Source organism: Eleutherodactylus coqui, chromosome 13 (genome assembly GCF_035609145.1).
Source record: "Eleutherodactylus coqui strain aEleCoq1 chromosome 13, aEleCoq1.hap1, whole genome shotgun sequence".
NCBI classification, from domain to species: domain Eukaryota; kingdom Metazoa; phylum Chordata; class Amphibia; order Anura; family Eleutherodactylidae; genus Eleutherodactylus; species Eleutherodactylus coqui.
Genome location: NC_089849.1, coordinates 28596485 through 28619536, shown reverse-complemented (window position 1 = coordinate 28619536; position 23052 = coordinate 28596485). Strand labels below are relative to the sequence as shown.

General features: G+C 46.9%; 1 protein-coding gene across 1 annotated transcript in view; it reads left to right on the top strand.

The window, feature by feature from the left end:
* The first annotated feature begins 264 nt into the window (after positions 1-264).
* The window catches only part of CYB561 (cytochrome b561), a 126142-nt gene continuing 103354 nt past the window's right edge, over positions 265-23052 (top strand). Inside the window, exon 1 of the mRNA XM_066586210.1 lies at positions 265-354. The gene's annotated coding sequence lies outside the window, so the exon portion shown is untranslated. The remainder of the gene's footprint in view (positions 355-23052) is intronic.

The following is a 23052-nucleotide window of genomic DNA, read 5'->3' as shown; positions in this document are numbered from 1 at the left end:
GCACACGCGTGTGCCCAGCCTTAGCATGATGGGGTTCTTTTTTCCCCTGTCATGTTTTTCAGCCGCACCCGGTGTCCTTTTAGTGAACCTATTGGACTTGACTGACATTCCTACTTCTGTGCTTCTTGCGTCTCTTCACTGTTCCCAACCCTCATGATGATGTGTAAACTAGACCTGCTGTGCCAATCGGGGAACTTTTTATAAAACCTAACCAACTTTTTTTTTTTTTCTGGCTAAGACTATGTGGCAAATGTGACTGCAGCGCACATTGCAGTGTTCTCCTGCTACATTGCATGTGAAAGGCGCCTTCACACTTGTGATAAAATTGCGTGATGCAAGAGGGAGTGAAAATGGGTAATTATGCGTTTTGCATATATATTTTTTTCTTCTTTCATCTCCCAGGTTTCCCCATGGAGGCTCCTTTTTAGTGCATCGTAAAGCACAAACTAGCGATTTTCGTGATCGCCAGTGTGAAGGAGCCGCGAGGCTAATCCTTTTTAGAATCAGCGATGCTTTTTCTTGCGAATAATTTTGCATCACTGCTGCGATAAAATTGTACTGTTTTTGTTTGGGTTTTTTTTTTAGCGTGAAAAATAATTCTTTTTTTTCTTTTTCTTGTGGCGCCTTTACACTGAAAATCGCGATTTTGTTGTGTGAAAATCATGGCAAAATCATGCCTTTTTTTTTCTTTTTTTTTTTTAAGCGTCAGCGCTCCCTTCTCTTGCAAAAACGCTGCTGCCGCTTCCGATTTTTAATTTTTTTTTTTGCAATAGTCAATAGCACTTTTTAATGTTACAAACACATCACACGAAAAATGCAGAAAGATGGGACATTTTGCGATTTTTAGTTTTGTTTTTTTTTAACAAATGTGAGCAAAATCATTGGTTTCATAAACTCGTGCACAAATATGCACCCCATTCTTTAGAACGGGGTCATACACATGAGCGATGTTTTACTGCGTTGCAGGAAATAAATCACGGCATGTTCTCGCATCGCAGCGCCTATTGTGTTCAATGGGGCCGGCAACAGCATCGCACGCAATGCGCGGTCTCCTATTAAAAACAATGGCAGAATTGACATGGCGGGGAGCGCAATTCACAACCCTATATTGCGCTCACCGGTGAAGTTAGCCTATGAGTCCATGGGAATAATCCTGCGCACATTATGGTCGTACAGCAGGTTACGGCTGCTGTATTCCTACCGTGTATACGACGCCTCACCGCAGAATTGAAGTTTATTTATTTTAAGCGTTGGTTGGTGAGTCAAGAAACTCCATTATGCAGGATAATTCTCACCCTCTTACTGTAATTAGCACCTTTTGTACTTGAAAAAATATATTTTTCGCCTGCGTGTCGGCAGAAACGATATTCCTTAACAAGCACAGAAGACTGTAGATATGTTGTATCACCCGTAGTGGCAGTAGCAGGGAAGCGATAACGGCCGTTATCACACACGCACAATGCCACAAGTGTCGTAGCGCCTCCACTTCTTCACTATTTTGTATTAATTTTTGGTTGAAATCCCTGAAGTCTAGAGTGACATATGAGGACGCCAATCTACAGAATACACAATCTGGGGGAGGTTTTTTAATGTTTTTGAGGCCACTGGTGGTTTTGTCTAAAGGAGGCACGCTGTCGGTATGGTGACGTTTTTCCACCACTTTGGCCAATGACTCGTGGCTATATTTTCAGGCCGTCTGCTATCTGTGTAGCCCAAGGGCAGCACCCGGCCCCATTATAGCCTATGAGGCTGTTCACAAGCACGTTTTTGCTAATTTTTGTACGGTTTCACGGATGAGAATAAGACAGGCCATACGCAGCATCACTGTAGATGGACCGCTGCGCCCAAGCTTTCCAAGCACAACTCGCATAAGGCTGCGTCTTTTGTTCTTTCTGTGTAAGCTCTTTAACCCCTTAAGGACATGGCCTATTTGGGCTTAAGGACACAACGATTTTTGGCAGATTTTAATCTCCATTTTTCAAAAGCCATAATTTTTTCATTTTTCCGTAATCATTTTTTTTTTTTTTTTGTACAGAGCTTTGTGAGGGCTTATGTTTTGTGAGTCAAGCTGTAGTTTTTATTTGCACCATTTTGGGGTACATACAGCTTTTTTCACCACTTTTATTGCGTTTTTTGGGAGGCAAAGGGCTAAAAATTAGCCTTTTTTCCTCAGTTTTTTTTAGCATTTTATTTTAATGCTTTTTGCTCTGCAGAATAAAAAGCATGTGCAACTTATTGTATGTGTCGTTACAGACACGACAATACCAAATATGTTGGATTTTTATTATTTTTTTTTTATTCTAATATGAGAAAAAGCCCCCAAAGGTTTTTTTGCTTTTACAGTTTAATTTTTTTGTACATGATTTTTTTTTTCTCTGTCCCTCCTGAGGCTATGACTTACACCATACCAGCTCTTATCGCTATGATAAGCCATTGCAGGACTTCTCTCCTGCAATGCCCTATCGCTTATTGCAGCGATCATAGGCAATGGCAATACTGGACACCGGTATCTGGCGTCCTGTTGCCATGGCAACCAGCCGTGCTCTCTGCGATTATATCGCGAGAGCCTGATAACATCACAGAGGGGGCGTGCTCCCACTGTGAACCCTTCCCATGCCACGATCTACATAGATTGCGGAAGGGAAGGGGTTAACAGTGGGGGGGGACATTTCTGATGCACCCCTACTGTTGCAACGGGAGGCCGGCTATCAATGTCAGATGGTTCCCGCTGCTGGATAGCGCGAGATCGCTTATGATCTTGCGCTATCCACATGATGTAAGGGTAAGTCCAGTTGCACAAAGTACCACGCTGCCAGGACTAGAGATGAGCGAACGTACTCGTCCGAGCTTGATACTCGTTCGAGTATTAGCGTGTTCGAGATGCTCGCTACTAGAGGCGAGCACCACGTGATGTTCGAGTTACTTTCACTTTCATCTCTGAGACATTAGCGCGCTTTTCTGGCCAATAGAAAGACAGGGAAGGCATTACAATTCCCCCTGTGACGTTCAAGCCCTATACCACCCCCCTGCAGTGAGTGGCTGGCGAGATCAGGTGTCACCCGAGTATATAAATCGGCCCCTCCCGCGGCTCGCCACAGATGCATTCTGACAGAGATCAGGGACAGTGCTGCTGGTGCCGGAGCTGCTATAGGGAGAGCGTTAGGAGTATTTTAGGCTTCAAGAACCCCAACAGTTCTTCTTAGGGCCACATCTAACCGTGTGCAGTAGTGTGGAGGCTGCTTTTTGCAGTGTTGCACTTTTTTTTTTTGTATATCGGCCGTGCAGAGCATTGCACCCTGCAGTAATTATACATAGTCCAGGGCCAATAGTGGTGAGGCAGGGACAGAAGACATATATTTATTGAATATAGGCAGTGGGCCTTTCCAAAAACATTTGGGAAAAAAAATCTATTTGCGCTGCCTGTGACTGTCCTCAGTGTACTGGGTCTGTGCTGGGTGTAGTTGTCCTCCTAATTCATACGCAGCCAGCTAAGTGTTACAGCAGGCTTGTGCAAAATTATTTCCTGGCTCTGCTGTGCGTTCCGTAAGCGAAGTCAGCCTCCAACCACAGGCCAATAAGCGGCACATTTAATTACAGCGTTCTGTTTCTGCACTACTGGTAATACACCATGCTGAGGGGTAGGGGTAGGCCTAGAGGACGTGGACGCGGGCGAGGACGCGGAGGCCCAAGTCAGGGTGTGGGCACAGGCCGAGCCAGTGCGGTGGCCAGGGGTAGAGGCAGGGCCAGACTGAATAATCCACCAACTGTTTCCCAAAGCGCCCCCTCGCGCCATGCCACCCTGCAGAGGTCAAGGTGCTCTACGGTGTGGCAGTTTTTTATAGAGACGCCTGACGACCGACGAACAGTGGTGTGCAACCTTTGTCGCGCCAAGATCAGCTGGGGAGCCACCACCACCAGCATGCGCAGGCATATGATGGCCAAGCACCCCACAAGGTGGGACGAAGCCCATTCACCACCTCCAGTTTGCACCACTGCCTCTCCCCCTATGCCCCAACCTGCCACTGAGATCCAACCCCCCTCTGAGGACACAGGCACTACCGTCTCCTGGCCTGCACCCACACCCTCACCTCCGCTGTCCTCGGCCCTATCCAGCAATGTCTCTCAGCGCAGCGTCCAGACGTCGCTAGCGCCACTGTTTGAGCGCAAGTACGCCGCCACACACCCGCAAGCTCAAGCGTTAAACGTGCACATTGCCAAATTGATCAGCCTGGAGATGCTGCCGTATAGGCTTGTGGAAACGGAGGCTTTCAAAAGCATGATGGCGGCGGCGGCCCCGGCCCCACGCTGCTCAGGTCCCAGTTGCCACTACTTTTCCCGATGTGCCGTCCCAGCCCTGCACGACCACGTCTCCCACAACATTGTACGCGCCCTCACCAACGCGGTTACTGCCAAGATCCACTTAACAACAGACACGTGGACAAGCACAGGCGGGCAGGGCCACTATATCTCTCTGACGGCACATTGGGTGAATTTAGTGGAGGCTGGGACCGAGTCAGAGCCTGGGACCGCTCACGTCCTACCCACCCCCAGAATTGCGGGCCCCAGCTCGGTGCTGGTATCTGTGGCGGTGTATGCTTCCTCCACTAAACCACCCTCCTCCTCCAACGCAACCTCTGTCTCGCAATCAAGATGTGTCAACAGCAGCACGTCGCCAGCCGTCGGTGTCGCACGGTGTGGCAGCACAGCGGTGGGCAAGCGTCAGCAGGCCGTGCTGAAACTACTCAGCTTAGGAGAGAAGAGGCACACAGCCCACGAACTGCTGCAGGGTCTGACAGAGCAGACCGACCGCTGGCTTGCGCCGCTGAGCCTCCAACTGGGCATGGTCGTGTGTGACAACGGCCGTAACCTGGTGGCGGCTCTGCAGCTCGGCAGCCTCACGCACGTGCCATGCCTGGCCCACGTCTTTAATTTGGTGGTTCAGCGCTTTCTGAAAAGCTACCCACACTTGTCATACCTGCTCGGAAAGGTGCGCCGGGTCAGCGCACATTTCCGCAACTCCAAGACGGACGCTGCCACCCTGCGGACCCTGCAACATCGGTTTAATCTGCCAGTGCACCAACTGCTGTGCGACGTGCCCACACGGTGGAACTCTACGCTCCACATGTTGGCCAGGCTCTATGAGCAGCGTAGAGCTATAGTGGAATACCAACTCCAACATGGGCGGCGTAGTGGGAGTCAGCCTCCTCAATTCTTTACAGAAGAGTGGGTCTGGTTGGCAGACATCTGCCAGGTCCTTGGAAACTTTGAGGAGTCTACCCAGATGCTGAGCAGGGATGCTGCAATCATTAGCGTCACCATTCCTCTGCTATGCCTCTTGAGAAGTTCCCTGCAAAGCATAAAGGCAGACGCTTTGCACTCGGAAACGGAGGCGGGGGAAGACAGTATGTCGCTGGATAGTCAGAGCACCCTCCTGTCTATATCTCAGCGCGTTGAGGAGGAGGGGGAGGAGCATGAGGAGGAGGGGGAAGAGACAGCTTGGCCCACTGCTGAGGGTACACATGCTGCTTGCCTGTCATCCTTTCAGCGTGTATGGCCGGAGGAGGAGCAGGAGGAGGAGGATCCTGAAAGTGATCTTCCTAGTGAGGACAGCCATGTGTTGCGTACAGGTACCCTGGCACACATGGCTGACTTCATGTTAGGATGCCTTTCTCGTGACCCTCGCGTTACATGCATTCTGGCCACTGCGGATTACTGGGTGTACACACTGCTCGACCCACGGTATAAGGAGAACCTTTCCACTCTCATTCCCGAAGAGGAAAGGGGTTCGAGAATGATGCTATACCACAGGGCGCTGGTGGACAAACTGATGGTAAACTTCCCATCCGACAGCGCTAGTGGCAGAAGGCGCAGTTCCGAGGGCCAGGTAGCAGGGGAGGCGCAGAGATCAGGCAGCATGTACAGCGCAGGCAGGGGAACATTCTCCAAGGCCTTTGCCAGCTTTATGGCTCCCCAGCAAGACTGTGTCACCGCTCCCCAGTCAAGGCTGAGTTGGCAGGAGCACTGTAAAAGGATGGTGAGGGAGTCCATAGCCGATCGCACGACCGTCCTCGGTGATGCCTCTGCCCCCTACAACTACTGGGTGTCGAAGCTGGACACGTGGCCTGAACTCGCGCTGTATGTCCTGGAGGTGCTTGCTTGTCCTGCGGCTAGCGTCTTGTCAGAGAGGGTGTTTAGTGCGGCTGGGGGAATCATCATGGATAAGCGTACCCGCCTGTCAACCGACAGTGCCGACAGGCTTACACTCATCAAGATGAACAAAGCCTGGATTTCCCCAGACTTCTCTTCTTCACCAGCGGACAGCAGCGATACCTAAGCAATATGTAGGCTGCACCCGCGGATGGAAGCATTGTTCTCTATCACCATCAAAAACGGGGACCTTTTAGCTTCATCAATCTGTGTATAATATTCCTCCTCCTCCTCCTGCTCCTCCTCCTGAAACCTCACATAATCACGCCGAACGGGCAATTTTTCTTAGGCCCACAAGGCTCAGTCATATAATTTTTCTAAACAATTTTTATACGTTTCAATGCTCATTAAAGCGTTGAAACTTGCACCTGAACCAATTTTTATTTTTACTGGGCTGCCTCCAGGCCTAGTTACCAATTAAGCCACATTAACCAAAGCGATTAATGGGTTTCACCTGCCCTCTTGGTTGGGCATGGGCAATTTTTCTCAGGTACATTAGTACTGTTGGTACACCAATTTTTGGGGGCCCTCGCCTACAGTGTAATCCAATTAATTTTTAGCCCACCTGCATTACAGCTGACGTTACATCCGCTGTGTTGGGCACTGCAATGGGATATATTTATGTACCGCCGGTGAGTTCCAGGGAGCCACCCATGCTGTGGGTCCACAGGGAGTTGTAACTGCATGTGTCCACTTCTAAAGAACCCCAGTCTGACTGGGGCATGCAGTGTGGGCCGAAGCCCACCTGCATTAAACATGACATTACCTCAGCTGTGATGGGCAATGCCATGGGATATATTTATGTGCCGCCGGTGGCTTCCTGGCACCCACCCATGCTGTCGGTCCACAGGGACTTCACAATAGGGAGTTGTACCTGCCTGTGTCTATGAATTAAAAAGCTCGGTCAGGTTGGGGCATGCAGTGTGGGCCGAAGCCCACCTGCATTTAATCGGACGTTACCTCAGCTGTGATGGGCACTGCAATGGGATACATTAATGTACAGCCGGTGGGTTCCAGGGAGCCACCCATGCTGTGGGTGCACACGGAATTCCCATTGCGGAGTTGTACCTGCCTGTGACTATTTATAAAAAAAACGCTGTCTGACTGGGGCATGCAGACACCTTGACAGAATGAATAGTGTGTGGCACATAGGTTCCCCATTGCTATGCCCACGTGTGCAGCTCCTGATGGCGGTGGCACAGGATTATATTTCTCATTGCTTCTGTACAGCATTGTGGGCTATCGCCCCGCCCCTTTTAAAGAGGGTCGCTGCCTAGCCGTGCCAACCCTCTGCAGTGTGTGCCTGCGGTTCCTCCTCATGGCAGACGTGGCGTGGCATGAGGGCAGCTGAAGGCTGCGCAGGGACAATTTGGTGTGCGCTGTGGACACTGGGTCGTGCAGGGGGGGGGGGTTCGGCAGCATGTAACCCAGGAGAAGTGGCAGTGGAGTGTCATGCAGGCAGTGATTGTGCTTTGTTGGAGGTAGTGTGGTGCTTAGCTAAGGTATGCATTGCTAATGAGGGCTTTTCAGAAGTAAAAGTTGTTGGGGGGGGCCCACTCTTGCCGCTATTGTGGCTTAATAGTGGGACCTGGGAACTTGAGATGCAGCCCAGCATGTAGCCCCTCGCCTGCCCTATCCGTTGCTGTGTCGTTCCCATCACTTTCTTGAATTGCCCCGATTTTCACAAATGGAAACCTTAGCGAGCACCGGCGATATACAAAAATGCTCAAGTCGCCCATTGACTTCAATAGGGTTCGTTACTCGAAACGAACCCTCGAGCATCGCGATAATTTTGTCCCGAGTAACGAGTACCCGAGCATTTTGGTGCTCGCTCATCTCTAGCCAGGACGTATCTTTAAGTCATAGGGAGGGAAGGCGTTAAGGGCCCCCTTCATATAGATGGAATATTTCCACACCGGAATTGGGTTTCCATCTGGAAGATCTGTGGTGATGTCATAAGGAGGACGGCGGAGGTGGGACCCAGAGGGACTTTAAAACTAAAGGGGATTTTCTAGGAGTGCAGGACTGTCCATCTTTCGTTGCACTCCTCGCCCCAGGACAATTTGAAACAACTTAGACTGGTATTTTCTATGTTATGCCATACTGTTTTATGTGTATTTGTATGCCCCTAAGGGCGGCTGCACATAAGAGCAGACATAAGACATTAGAAAGTCCCATTGACAATCGCGTTTAAAAAAACGCAAGTGTATGGGAGCCCTAAAACAAAAAACCTCACCAAAAATTAGATAGTGTTTCCACACTCATCGGAATATTACCGCAATACGCTGTGCAATATTCTGCTGTTCAGAAAAATTACGCTGAAATCCGCAGGTCAGTCTTGTGGAATTTGATGCAGATTTGAAAATGGCTCATCGGTAATTCTGCGGGCAATTTCCCATCAAAATCGTCATTTAGACACGAGGATTTTAATGCAGATTTTGACATTGGAATATTCCACAGCGTATTGCAGAATATTCCGGTGTACGTGAAACTGCCTATGGCGCCCTTTCACAAGGAATCTGTCTGAATCCACATCCTTCTCACATCTTACTGCCTTCGTAGAGAATCATATGGGAGAACACCCGGCGCTGCTTCATTTTTGAAAAAAAAAGTCAATGACCCAAAAACAGCAAGAAAAGATGCCACCAAAAATGCTCTGTATGTGCTGCATGTTAGATTTCAAAATTGTCTCTACATAGTAACACAGTATGTTAGGCTGAAGGGAGACAATGTCCACCTGGTTCAGCCTACTCGCCACTGTTGGGGCTCAGGTGTGTCTAGCAGCTTGTCTCCCTGTAAGGCTTGAGGGATGGTTAGGGGGGAAAGCTTCATGGGATCTGGGAGCTTGATGTACATGATGGATGGATGATCTGTCACCTTCTATGGAGCCTCATGGGATGTGGGAGCTTTATGTACATGATGGATGGATGATATGTCACCTTCTATGGAGTCTCATGGAATCTGGGAGCTTTATGTACATGATGGATGGATGATATGTCACCTTCTATGAAGGGGTTTTATGGTTAACCATATGTTACAAAGGTCATTACTGGGTCAGATGAGATGGCAGAGAGTGAGTTCTGCCCACTGATGGAGTGGCTGGCAGCAGCAGACGATTGGCTGTAGAAAAATGGCGGGAAATGCCTGTGGTTGTCAGACAGAATCTGGTGGCCTGACAGTGGCTGGTGATTGGCCCAGAGGAACAAGCTGAGAGGAGCAGCAGTGAGATATGGAGGTGCAGAGATGTGGGCCATCGTCATCTGGAAAGAAAGCAGCAAGCAGCATTCAGGTGACGGCTCCCTGTTCCTGTCAACTGCTCTCACAATCTCTGTCACAGATTCAGATAATCTGTGAAAAATCTTCTGCAGCGGCTAGTCATTGGCATGGATAAAGCAGGTGGTGAGGAATACCTGCGCAGATGTCTGGAATCACCTGCGCTTCAGCTTAGGACTTGTCAGCAGCGCCGGCCAGGAGGAGCTGAACAGGCAGAGGACATTGTGTGAACACTTGTATCTGAGGAGGAGGACTTGTCAGTAGAGAACCACCAGCGAAGCGGACGCAGAGGCTGCCTTTTACCTTCATCCGATCAGAGGTGACTGAAATCTGGCAGCGGGAACAGTGCCCAGCAGATGCCAACACCAGCAGGAACAGTGCCACCAGATGACAACACCAAACCCTGTGCAGGGTACAGGTTAGGCTCTACAAGATGGCGACGGCACCTCTGCCAAGTCCTATGCTGCTGCAGGGGCAGCATACAGGTGAAGCTCTGCAAGTTGGGGAGACCCCCGGTAACCAGGTGGTACCCCTGGTTACTGGCACCTGTGTATAGAAGGATTTAGCTTGTGTCCCAGTTGGGACCGATTTCGCACTGCGGTTTTTGTGTTCGGTTTTTTGGCGGGTCGGGGGCCAGGAGTGGGTCCATTATAGGCAAGACATGCATATCTTTCCATTAAACATTCTCTCTGCTCCTGGCTTTGGCTCACGAAGTGCTGGACATGGGGGCCGTCGTGTGAGCGCCCCCCTAAGGTAGATTTTTCAGTTTTAAATGTTAGTGTTAACCCTTACTAGGCTGTAAGGAAAGGGCTAGTCAGGGTGATGATGGGGAATATGTCTGCTTAACAGTTGTGTTTTATTAATGGTGTCATCTCTGAGCTGAGCTAACTGAGCGCTGAACTGAGGTAGCTGAGCGCTGTGCGGCGCCTGTCAGCTCTGAGGTGAGCGCTGCGTGCGGCGCCTGTCAGCTCTGAGGTGAGCGCTGCGTGCGGCGCCTGTCAGCTCTGAGGTGAGCGCTGCGTGCGGCGCCTGTCAGCTCTGAGGTGAGCGCTGCGTGCGGCGCCTGTCAGCTCTGAGGTGAGCGCTGCGTGCGGCGCCTGTCAGCTCTGAGGTGAGCGCTGCGTGCGGCGCCTGTCAGCTCTGAGGTGAGCGCTGCATGCAGTCTGTGGTTGAGGCGGCTGCTGCTGTTACTCAGTTTTGGTTTATAGTTACTGATTATTTTATAACAGTTACTTTCATATAAAGAAGCAGAATCTAATGATGACCGGAGGAACAGAGATGGTTAATAATGGTTACCGGGATGTTGATATTTTCTCGGTGTAGCTAGTTAGGTGGGTGTTAGACAACCTTGGGGCGCCTCACTACCTCGGTGTAACTAGTTAGTGGGTTGTCAGACATCCTTGGGGCGCCTCACTACCTCGGTGTAACTAGTTAGATGGTTGTCAGACATCCTTGGGGCGCCTCACTACCTCGGTGTAACTAGTTAGTGGGTTGTCAGACATCCTTGGGGCGCCTCACTACCTCGGTGTAACTAGTTAGTGGGTTGTCAGACATCCTTGGGGGGCCTCACTACCTCGGTGTAACTAGTTAGTGGGTTGTCAGACATCCTTGGGGCGCCTCACTACCTCGGTGTAACTAGTTAGATGGTTGTCAGACATCCTTGGGGCGCCTCACTACCTCAGTGTAACTAGTTAGATGGTTGTCAGACATCCTTGGGGCGCCTCACTACCTCAGTGTAACTAGTTAGATGGTTGTCAGACATCCTTGGGGCGCCTCACTACCTCAGTGTAACTAGTTAGTGGGTTGTCAGACATCCTTGGGGCGCCTCACTACCTCAGTGTAACTAGTTAGCTGGTTGTCAGACATCCTTGGGGCGCCTCACTACCTCAGTGTAACTAGTTAGTGGGTTGTCAGACATCCTTGGGGCGCCTCACTACCTCAGTGTAACTAGTTAGCTGGTTGTTAGACATCCTTGGGGCGCCTCACTACCTAGATGTGTTACATTTATGAGAATCAAGGTAAATATTGTGCCAGTCTCATCAATTTATAGTTGTTTTAGTCAGAAATCGGTACAAATTCCTTACATCCAGGAAATAGAGAATTTCCTGCAATAGGGCAAGACTCCAGTGAGGCTCTCATATTGGAAGTAGGCCCGGCTCATTAAAGAACGCTCCTAGTGCGGCCTTTACATGCATGAGTTAAAGGGACTCAGCCGTGAAGGGGTTAATAAGTTAATTTCAATTATTTATGATCCTGATGTAGTTAAATTGATAAGAACACAGATGCATGCCGAGCCGATATACGTCGTCCTCATCTGCAGTGGGAGGAGGATGGAAGAGCCGGGAGCAGGAACTGAGCTCCCGCCCCCTCTCTGCCTCCTCTCCGCCCCTCTGCACTATTTGCAATGAAAGGGAGTGGGGCTAAGTTCTGAGAATTAGCCCCACCCCGCCTCCTTTCATTGCAAATAGTGCAGAGGGTCGGAGAGGAGGCAGAGAGGGGGCAGGAGCTCAGTTCCTGCTCCTGGCTCTTCCATCCTAACCCCCCCTGCAGATGAGGAGGACGTATATCGGCTCGGCGTGAAAACCGAGCCGATATACGTTCGTGGGAATGCAGCCTAAGGGGGATACCAAATCTCCTTTCAGCTATTTATCATTTATCTTACCCAAAGCAGTTGTCTCTGAGTGAGGCGCTCCTGAGCTGCTGGCATTAAGATATGCATCATGTGACTACATTGGCTTTATTATGGCACTTCGGTCATGTGTCAAACCATGGGAGCTTTATAAGAATTTTAAAAAAAGACCAAATGGGTAAAGGGGTGTGGATTCGCTTGTTTGCTCATTTGCATGAGAATATATGCCTGGTTAGGAATTTGCAGGCGATTATGTGGCTATGTCCGCAATCACCAGGTTCTTTGTTGGTCCACATACCCTGTTTCCCTGGAGATAAACCTACCCTGGAAATAAGCCCTGGCATGATTTTTCTAGATTTTTGAGGATGCTTAAACCATAAGCCCTACTCCAAAATTAAGCCCTAGTTGCAGTTAATGGAAAAAAGGTCAATGCAAATAGTGTCCAAGCAACTATGCATGGCAAAGGTAAAATCTTATGGAGCAAAAATTAGTAGAAGACCCTGTCCTGTTTTCAGGGAGACTGGGATGATGGACAGTCATTATCTTGCTTTTAATATATAATGGTGCTTAAAGTTGTTTACAGGTGGGGTTTTATTGAAGAAAAAGTAGACAGATGGGGTTCATCTCGGTTTAAGTTGTACATACGCCCAATTAATATGGTGTACTAATTCTTTTTTCATTTTAGGAATTAAGAAAAGTATTGTGGGATTGTTGGACCCTCCTTAGTGTACCGGGCTTGGAGAAGGGCAGCAGATCGCTGTTGTTCTGAAAATTTGGGATTGTACAGATCACAGTTTGAAAGTTTTGGGGCGGTAATAGATGTATGAGGTGGAGTGGATTAATGGCTGAACTAATGTATTAAGAGTCACGTGGGCATAGAGGGTCACGTGGGTTCTGTCCAGATGTTTTATTTTTACACTTAGGGGTTAATGACATAGGAAAAGAGAACACGTTGATATGTCATGGGACATTGAGAGGGAGAAGTGGAACATTAAACAAGGTTCCAGATACAGTGATAGTTTTTTCAGATATTGTTCCTCGATTATTATGGTCATTGCCGAGGTCTGTATATAGCGAGAGAATTCGGAGAAGGGTTAACCCGGTGGTAGAACTCATGCCAGGAGTGGATTTTTGCTTTTAGACATGCTGATTTGGAAGGTTTTGTTCCAGGCTTCCATAGGAATGATCTAGTATACTTGTCAGAGATTGTATTGGATATTTTTAGTATAGATTTGTAGTAGATGATTGAAGAGGCTGCGGTTTGTTGGAGGTGACAAATGTCATCAGTGGAGGTCATGGCCTGGTGGGGGATTGTCGCCTGCATTAGGCAGGTGGGCAGGTAAACTTGGGGAGAGTTTGGTGGTGCTAAACTCGTGTCTGTAAGACAGTTTACATGAACTGTTAGGCTGGGTTCACACAGGGCGTATTTTCGTCGGAAATCTCGCGGTTTGGCCGCAGCAAAAACCGCGAGATTTCCGCCGGGAGAACAGCCGCGGTTTCAACCGGATTTACCGCAGCGGATTAGCCGTCCCGTGTGGACGAGGTTTCTGAGAAACCTCGTCCACATGGCTGGCTAATCCCGAGATTAGTGGCCGCGGGCGGTTTTGCCGCGGGCGGATCTGCTGCGGCAGAACCGCGGCAAATCCACCCTGTGTGAATCCAGCCTTATGGTTATTGATTGGTTAATAAACTTGGGCCTGTAAAAGAGTTTACAGCAAGTGTTATGGTTATTATTGGTTACATTTCTCCCCAATGTTTGTAACCCCGTTAATAGACACCGCAGCCTTCTTTATCCAACATTGCTGTCTGTGTTGGTTATTTATAAGAGTTTGGTACGGTTTTAATAAAGCATAAGATTCTATACACTACTCTGAAGCTCTTTCAGCGAGCGGGGATTTAAAATCCAGCCAATCGTAGGCAGCGCTCAGCCAGTCATAATTAAATATATTTAAAGCCCTTCCCCTAAAATCTCTGCAGAGGTTGCTGGCAGCCCATTGCTTTCAATAAGGCCGCCGATAGCAGCGCCAGCCCCATTGAAAGCAATAGGAGAACATCATGATCCTCTGCCACAGTTGTGGCAAACAATTCTTTACTCCCCGCAGGGAGTGCCATCATCACTGAACACTGACAGTGCTAATAAAAAATCTGCGCTATCGCCCATTGTTTTTAATGGGGTGGGCGGCAGCAGCTCTAGCCTCGTTGAAAGCATAGGGAGTTCATCGCGCTCCCCTGACACAGTCGTGACACCTATGGCAGGGGATTCCTTCATCCCTGCAGGGACCGTGGGGATAAAGGAATCCACTGCCACAGCTGTGGCAGAGGTCCGCGATGTGCTTCCTATGTTCATATAGCTGCAGCAGCGCTGGCTCTATTGAAAACAATGGGCAATAGCGCAGATTTTTCTTAGTGAACACATCGAAGATGAGTATGAAACCATTGAAAATTATTGGTTTTATAATCGTACGTTTTCAGTCAGTCTCGCATCACTAGAAAGCATTTTACTGTACCTTTTCTGCGTGCAGGGCATGTTCACTTGTACATGGAAAACAAGTGCACCTTTTGAAATGGCTTATTAGTTCCAGATGTATAATTTTTCCAGTCGAATTAAGCAGTATTTCACGCATCTCCTTGCGTATTGCGCACGTATTTACCCCCCATTGACTTTTATGAGGACCTTTGGTGTGCAGAAAGATAAAGCATGATCTATCTTTTTTTGCATGGCCAAAAATATACGCTGTTAGGGATTGAACCCGGGACCTCCTGTGCTCCAGTCAGTATCTCTGACTACTGAGCTATCCAGACTGCACAATTCCCATGCATGACTCAGCTTTCCTGATCGCAGTTACCCAGTTCCTGCCTCCTGGTCCTGACCCTGCCTCTGTTCTTGATTTCACTTCCTACAAAAGCCTGGCCCTAACACACCTACCTTGCATGATTATTCTGCTGCACCGCTTTTGCCTGCTCCTCTACTATTGGTACAAAACCTTCTGATACAGACTTCAGGCTTCCCTTCTGACTACGCTGCCTGCCTCATCCATCTGTACTGCAAACAGAGACCTCCCATTGCTCACCCCTAGCTTCCCTTCTGACTGCTCTCCACACCTGTGGCTACTACACCTGAGGCTCCACCCTAGTGCTTGAAACTGCTACATACATGCATGTGAACAAACCCATTTAAATCAATGGGTTTTGTTCACTGTGTACTGCGTGCACAAATACATCTGTGCGTAGGAGCCCTAAGATTACATGTTCATTAGCTCTGAATGCTCCGGACTGTACTGTAAGATGTGATACAATGTTTAGGTATAGTACCCTCCTATGGAGCAATGGACTGTAACTAATGTGTTCCAAGTAAAGTATCAGTTTTGTGACAAACGGTTTCCGCCTCCATCTGTTACTGCTGCGCCACCATTCCACATATCCACCTTACAGCTGCAGGAGGCATGGAGATGGCACCCAATCTTGGAATGTTGCACATGTGTACGGTCATACAGGATGTTTACGTGTTTGTGTACTTTTACGCCCTGCGGTTTATGTTTTTACCAAATGCATCCTTACTGAGACTCTGGCTTCAGATTCCTTTTGGCAACTCTTTTGTACGATTTCATTGTAATGGAATATATAAATACGGTTGTTATGGTACAAGGATCAGAGGTGAGCAGAGAGACATTCGCTGTCATTCCAGATGGTCATTTACTAATACGGAAAGGTTAAATTCAGCAGAAAAGTGTACTTACATTGGATGTTTTTTGTCACATAGCTTTGGGGGAAATTTACCAGCAACCACATATGGTACCCAACTGAGCCGTGCGGCCATGTACAGAGCCCTATACTGGCTGATCTGCAAGTTCCTTATGTGCTACACTTTCTGCAAAATTAGAGGGAGGAAATTCAATTGGGATTTTGTAGTCATCCAAAAAAATCCAAAATAGGTCACACTTGAAGGTGGTTTTGGGGTGCTTTCACAATGGGCAGAATCGTTCTGCAATTATTCATGTGCAACAAAACATTTCACAGGATGCTACAGAATATTCCGCTGAACAGAAAAATTTGCAGCAAAATCTGCATTTCTAACATGCTGATTTTGATGCGGATTTGAAAATGGTTTAATTCTGCATCAAAATCTGAATTTAGACATGCAGATTTTGACTGCAGAATATTTCACAGCACCTTGCAAACAACTCCGTTACGTGTGAACCCTTAGAGTGCAACCACATGTGATCATTCCACAACAGAAGTCCCCTGCGGATTTTAGCGCAGATGCACATCATAATCCACATATACTGCATGCAGATACTGATGCAGAATTCAGCTCCTTATTTGGAGGTGAACTCCACAGTAAAAATTCAAAACCTAAAATCCGCAGCGCAAGATATTTTTCTGCTGCAGATTTTTTCTCATCATGTGGGATTTCTTGAAACCTCCTTTATACTGCTGGTAATGTAGAATGCTACAGACTTTGGCCGCCTTTACAGCAGCTTATGTGTATTTGCGCACTTCTTGCGGAATGAAGGATGCCTTTTTTTGCACACGCATTAGCATATTTTACTGTGATTTTTCCATCTGCAAGCCATGCTCATTTGTGCACAGCAAACCAAGATGCGCCAATTGAAATGGCCAATTAAGCTGCACAATAACGCAGCGTGTCACCCATCTCCTAGCGTATTTCGCACACCTCTGCACACCCCCTTTGACTTCTGAGGGGATTTTTGGTGTGCAGGAAAATGGGGCGTGCTGTATTTTTTTTTGGGGGGGGGGGTTGTGCAGGAAAAATACACGCATGTGAGCAAATACACTGGAATCAATGGGTTTTATTCTCTGCATATTGCTTGCAGATACTCCCGTTTGAAGAGGAAAACCTTCTAATTTTCACACCACTGATCCACAGCAATTCCGCCATGTCTGTACTCCTACGGCTTCCTTCATGTACTTTTTTTTTTTTTTGTGCAAAGAAGCCAGTGTTTTCTTCAAGCTTTTTTCAGCTACACACACAGTTTTAGCATTGTTTTTTCAGTAGAGCCTCGGAATTAGTTTAACCCTTACATCCTCCTCTAGTGATCCACATGGAGTTGTACTGAATCAGGGATGACTGTCGCGTTCCATCATGTTGGAGGGGGACCGGGATGGAATGTACTACAGGAGGGCCTGCTGTTAACAATGTGAGTGCACTTGTGAGTAAGACAAGTAACTCCACAGTCGCACTCCTCCAGATGGAAACTGTTTACATGATCTTCAGCCGGTGAAATTGCTTGAAATGTAAGCTATCCTTGTCAACAAGTCATTGGAACACTAATCAATAGAGATGAGCGAACGTACTCGTTACGAGTACTTACGCACCCGAGCACCGCCATTTTCGAGTACAGCAGTACTCGCGCGTAAAGATTCGGGGGGCGCCGTGGCGGCACGGGGGGTAGCAGTGGGGAGTGGGGGGAGAGGAAGAGAGAGAGGGCCCCCCCCCCCCCCCCCCCCGCACCACCTCTCCCAGCCCCCTGGCGCCCCCCGAATCTTTACGCCCGAGTACTGAAGTACTCGAAAATGGCGGTACTCGGGTGCGTAAGTACTCGTTACGAGTACGTTCGCTCATCTCTACTAATCAACAGTCAACACAATTTTTATGGCACAAGGTTTTGCAATTTTGGGGTGCCGAATCCAAATATGTCATCAGATTTCCGAGATATAAGATATTGCATTTTTGCTAGAAACTGTAATTTATGCTCATAGTGGAAGAAGTAAAAATAGAGATACAAAAAGTTTATTAATTTTGGTCGCACTACGGCTACATAAACTTTCTCTTCTTTGACATTCTGTGATGCACAAGGTTTGGAACATCTCATCAAGCCCCAGCAGTAATCTGCCATCATATTGGAGTCCCATCGGCCTTTGTAGCGTTCTTCCCTTTCTTTATTATCATGATGAAAGCATTCATCTTGCTCTTCACTAACATCACCCAGGTTCTCTGTCCCTTCGGCGAATTTCCAATGCAAGTAGTGTACCTTGATGCTCATCTTAAATCCAAGTGATTGAAATCCCAAGAGCAGCTCCTCCACAATCTCTTGGTAGTTGTCAGCTTTCCTGCTCCCAAGGAAATTCTGCACCGCATTAGAGAGCGTATTCCGAGCTCCAGCTTCTGCCACATTCATTCTTGTAACAAAGTATGCTTTCTTATCGGAGGTCCATGAAGTATTCCTGCCTCTTTCTTCTCGTCTCTCAGACTTGGAAAGGTTAAACATGTGGTAGAAGCCGTCTCTTCTGCGTTCAAGAGCTTTGACAAATTGCTTCATCCAACCAAGTTTTTTATGTGCAGTGGGGGAAAGACAATTTTTTTCCCCATCAACCAGAGGATCAATAATGACGTTTTTGTCATGTCATGGGGCCTCAAACTGATTCTTGGTAGCCACTCCTTTTTCACCCAGTGGTCTGCTGTAGCCCTATTGTCCCAGTAACACATGAGACAGGGGCATTTTGTGTAACCTGCCTGCTGGCCCAGCAGTAAGTTGACTATTTCCAAATCAACACAAATTATCCATCATGTACCTGATCTTTCATCCTCTCCAGAACAATCTTGATGTTGGCATATTCTTCTTTACCGAGTGCCCTACTGGGATTGAACCATACTGGTTTCCAATGGGAAGTAAAGCGCGTTTTCAAAACCTCTTTTGGAATAGTGAATTAAAACAAAGGCTCCACTCCCTTGAATTGTATGTGGGCAGTCCCATAGGGAGCCGAAACCCTTCAGCATCAGTACAATAAACAAGTTGACCATCAGAATGGAAGTACTTCTGCAGCTCTGCTTCCATGTTACGATAAAAGGGGATAGTATTGGCAGCAGCCTGGAAGCCAACAATTCATCAGACAGTTTTGGCAAATACAAATCTCTGACTAGATCATTTAATTCAGGCTGATTAAACAGAGAAGGCTTATCACAATCTGTATCAAAAGTGTCAATCTGGTCATCTTCATCCGTAGTAGCAGTTGGAAAATGGAGACCTTTGTCGGCAATCTCTGGCAGCTCGGTAAATACTGGTACAGGTATTTCCTCGTGGTGTGCAACTGGTCGAATGGCGGAAGGGATATCTGGGTATTGCAAGTGAGGTTTGGTTTTCTTATTGGAACCTTTTACACTGACAAGACAGAACTAGAAGTTATCATAATGGTTGGTTCTCTCCAAACCATTGGCACACCAGACTTGAGCTTGGCATACTTTCCTTAGGGCCATGATCACAAGGTTTCAACACAGGTTTTGCATACTTTGAGGAACCCATCTTTTGTCCTGGTTTCCAACTGGTAATTTAAAGTTGACTAGATACACTTTCTTGACAGTTATTTATGTTGCGCCTTTGAGCCTTTAAAGTAATAGATGTGGCAAAATTATATCTGGGTCATTACAACACTTCCTCCTTCGGGATGCTGTAGCCATAGCTGCCGTCACTCTACTGCCTGATATTTAATCTCATCCACTTTGCTGTAGATTTCCCATGCAGAAAGTCAGCACAGTGAATCCACAGCAAATCCGTCCAGTGTGGACATACCCTAAAAGCATACCAGTGGCATGCTAATGGTTATTGGAACGATTGCCTCGACTGCCCTCCTATACAATATATACAATGTCTTGTGAGAATAGGAGCAATTTTAAAATTCTTTGGATGTTTTCACATTACTTTCTTGGAAAACTGCTACTACGGGAAGGAGAAGTAGAAATCCTTCCTCTAGATCCCCATTCCTTTTCAATCCACTTGGCTTTTTTGCAAACGTGGTGTCTGAAACCACTCATGTACCTTTATAACTCACTCAGCAGCTGTTGTACAACTCCATGCTTGCCCTGATAACTACTAATCATTGGGGGAGCCATATCAAGAGTGTCATAAGTTGTTTACTTAAAGGGGTATTCTGGTGGTTGTGATGGTTAACCTGGAAGCTATGTTCCAATTTGGGGCATAGCTAAAGCCTCATGGGCCCCAATGCAAAACCTGTAACAGGGCCCCCAACTATAATGCTTTATTCATGGTACTGGGCTCCCTATATGGAGAGGAGAGGCCTTATGGGCCCCCTAATGCTCCTGCACCCAGGTGCAACCGCATCCCCTGCATATAGTTACACCAGTGGAACTTCCAACCATCAGTCAGAAAGAGCCGAGCACTTGGCACCGGGTTCTTTCTGTTTTTTTGGGTTTTTTTCATTAAAGTGAATGGAAACTACAGAGAAGGTGTAGCACAGTGTGGTGTCCTGTTTCTGTAACTCCATGAGTGATGGAAACGGCTGTTACACCGTTTCCATAGCTTTCATTTACATTAATGAGAGCTACAGAAAAAATACAGCGCTAAGCGCTTGTCTTGTTCCCTAGGCTCTGGCTAGTAACCAGCTGAGATGGGAATACTCCTTTAACCCCTTAGTGACCAGCCCATTGCCTTTTCACGTCCTGGCCTACATAAAAACATGCTTCCTCTGGGAATGAAAGCCATGCAGGCTCTGGACGTGACAACTTCATGCTGTCGGTTACCGGAGGTAGCCGACAGCATGGAGCTGTCATGTGCAGCGGGACTTCACTCCCGGTCACGCGATCGTTAAAAAAAAGTTAGTTTCTGCTCCCCTTGCGGATCGGATCCGGTGTTCTCAGTCCCATGATCGCCATTATCCAATGGATAATGGCAATCACGTAAAAGTTAAGACAGTTAAAGTTTGATGCTCTGTTCATTTTGGGCCCCATTGTGCATCCAGACTGAAGATTAGGGCCACAATGGATATGTTTCTGAACACAGGACAAACAGGGGTATCCATTTTGGGGTGAAAGTCTTCATTTCTATGTATGCTGTACAAAAAAACTATTTTTAAAATGACACAATTGCCAAAAATTTTCCTTCTGCTTTGCTTTGACTCATTCAAAAACGTTGGGGTCAAAATATGCAGTGCACTGCTAGATGAATTCGTAATGGGGTCATTTGTGGGGGTTCTATATCGTTTTGGCCGCTCAAGGCTCTAGAAGTGGGCAATGGGGCCTAAATCACCTTCAAGCAAAATGTCTGTTCTGAAAAGCACCTGTTGCTCCTTTTGGTTTGGGCCCAGTTGTGCATACAGACAGAAGATTAGGGCCATAATGGGTATGTTTCTGAACACAGGACAAACAGGGGGATCCATTTTGGGGTTAAAGTCCTCATTCATGTATATGCTGTACAAAAAAAGCCTATTTTTAAAATGACATGATTGCTAAAAAAAAATAAAAATCATAATTTTTTTCCTTCTGCTTTGCTTAAATTCATTTAAAAACTGTGCAGTCAAAATATGCAGTATACCCCTAGATTAATTTGTTAAGAGGTCTTGTTTCCAAAATTTGTGGGGGTCCTCTGGCGTTTTGGCCGCTCAGGGGGTCTAGAAATGTGCAATGGGGCCTAAAACACCTTCAAGCAAAATGTCTGATCTGAAAGCCACCGGCTGCTCCTTTCAGTTTGGGGCCTGTTGTGCATACAGACAGAAGATAAGGGCCACAATGGGTATATTTCTGAACACAGGACAAACGGGAGTATCCATTTTGGGCTGCAAATCCTCATTTTCCTGTGCACTATGGGAAAAAATCCTGTGTTTAAAATTACAAATTTGCAAAAATATGAAATTTTATTTTTTCTCGTCTAAATTGCATTAATTCCTTTAAAGAAACTGTGGGGTCAAAATACTCATGACCCCCCCCCCCCCCCCTCAGTGAATATACTAAGGGGTGTAGTTTTTAAAATGGGGTCATTTGTGGGGGTATCTATCATTCTGACACCTATGAGCCTTTACAATCTTGGCTTTGTGCAGGAAAATAAAGTGTTCCTCAAAGGGCTCAGTCAGACGAGCGGCTATACGCGGTTTTGCATGACCACATCCATTGCCACCCATGTGTTCTGTCTTTGGCAGGTGCGGATTTTCGCCCGAACATGCAGTGCGTTTTTTCCGTGCGAAAATACGCGCGGATCTGCGCTCGTCTGACTGAGCCCAAAATGTTAATTAGTGTTAAATTTGTACGTCTCCTAAATGGTCAAAAAAACAAAAGTTTTTCCAATGTACATCCAGAATAAATGAAACAGATGGAAATGTATACCGTATCAAAAATTTCTATATTATGTTTGCACATATTTGAGATATTGCAGTTGGAAATGTGAAAAACTGACGTTTTTGGGTTTTGTTTTTTTTTTTTAAATGTTCCCAATTTTGGTGCTTTTAATAAATATACACAAATCCTTTTTTTTCCATCTAAATGAAGTACAATATGTGGCAAAAAAAACAACGTCCAAATCGCTTGGATATGCAAAACCTTTACGGAGTTATTTCATGTTAAATTGACACATGTCAGATTTCCAAATCTTGGCCTGGTCATGAAGGCGCAAACAGAATGGTCACTAAGGGGTTAAGGTTCTGCAAAAAATGTATCAAACTTATCAGACTGGCATACAATACCCAGTGTGCGAGATAAGTTTGTATTCTCCCCCTTCATGACCTGGACACAAATTGTGCAACAAATCATGAACTTTAGTAAACTTGAAATATTTTGTAGCTTTTCAAAACTGTAAAGCGGCTGTAAAATGTATCGGAACTACTGGATACATTTGGCACATGCCATGCATTTTGTTGGCACAGCTTGTGAATTCTTATCTTGCAGAAATCCATGTGCCTGCCACCTAAACCATTCAGATGAATGGAACTGATGTTCAGTAGGAGGGATTTCTGCAACAAATCTGCTGTATGTGAATTCCCCCTCAGTCTGTTCACTTGGTCCATAGTCGCTATAGATTTTCTGCAATGGAAGATCCACCTCATATCCTCAGCTAACCTGCAGCGGCTGATTCTGCACCCGACACTATTTGTTTTGCACCATGTGGACACATTTTTTTAAAGCTCGTCAACATGGCTTTACCTGTGAGGGTACCTTTACACATGGCATATGTGCTGCAGGCTTCCTACAGCAAATGCGG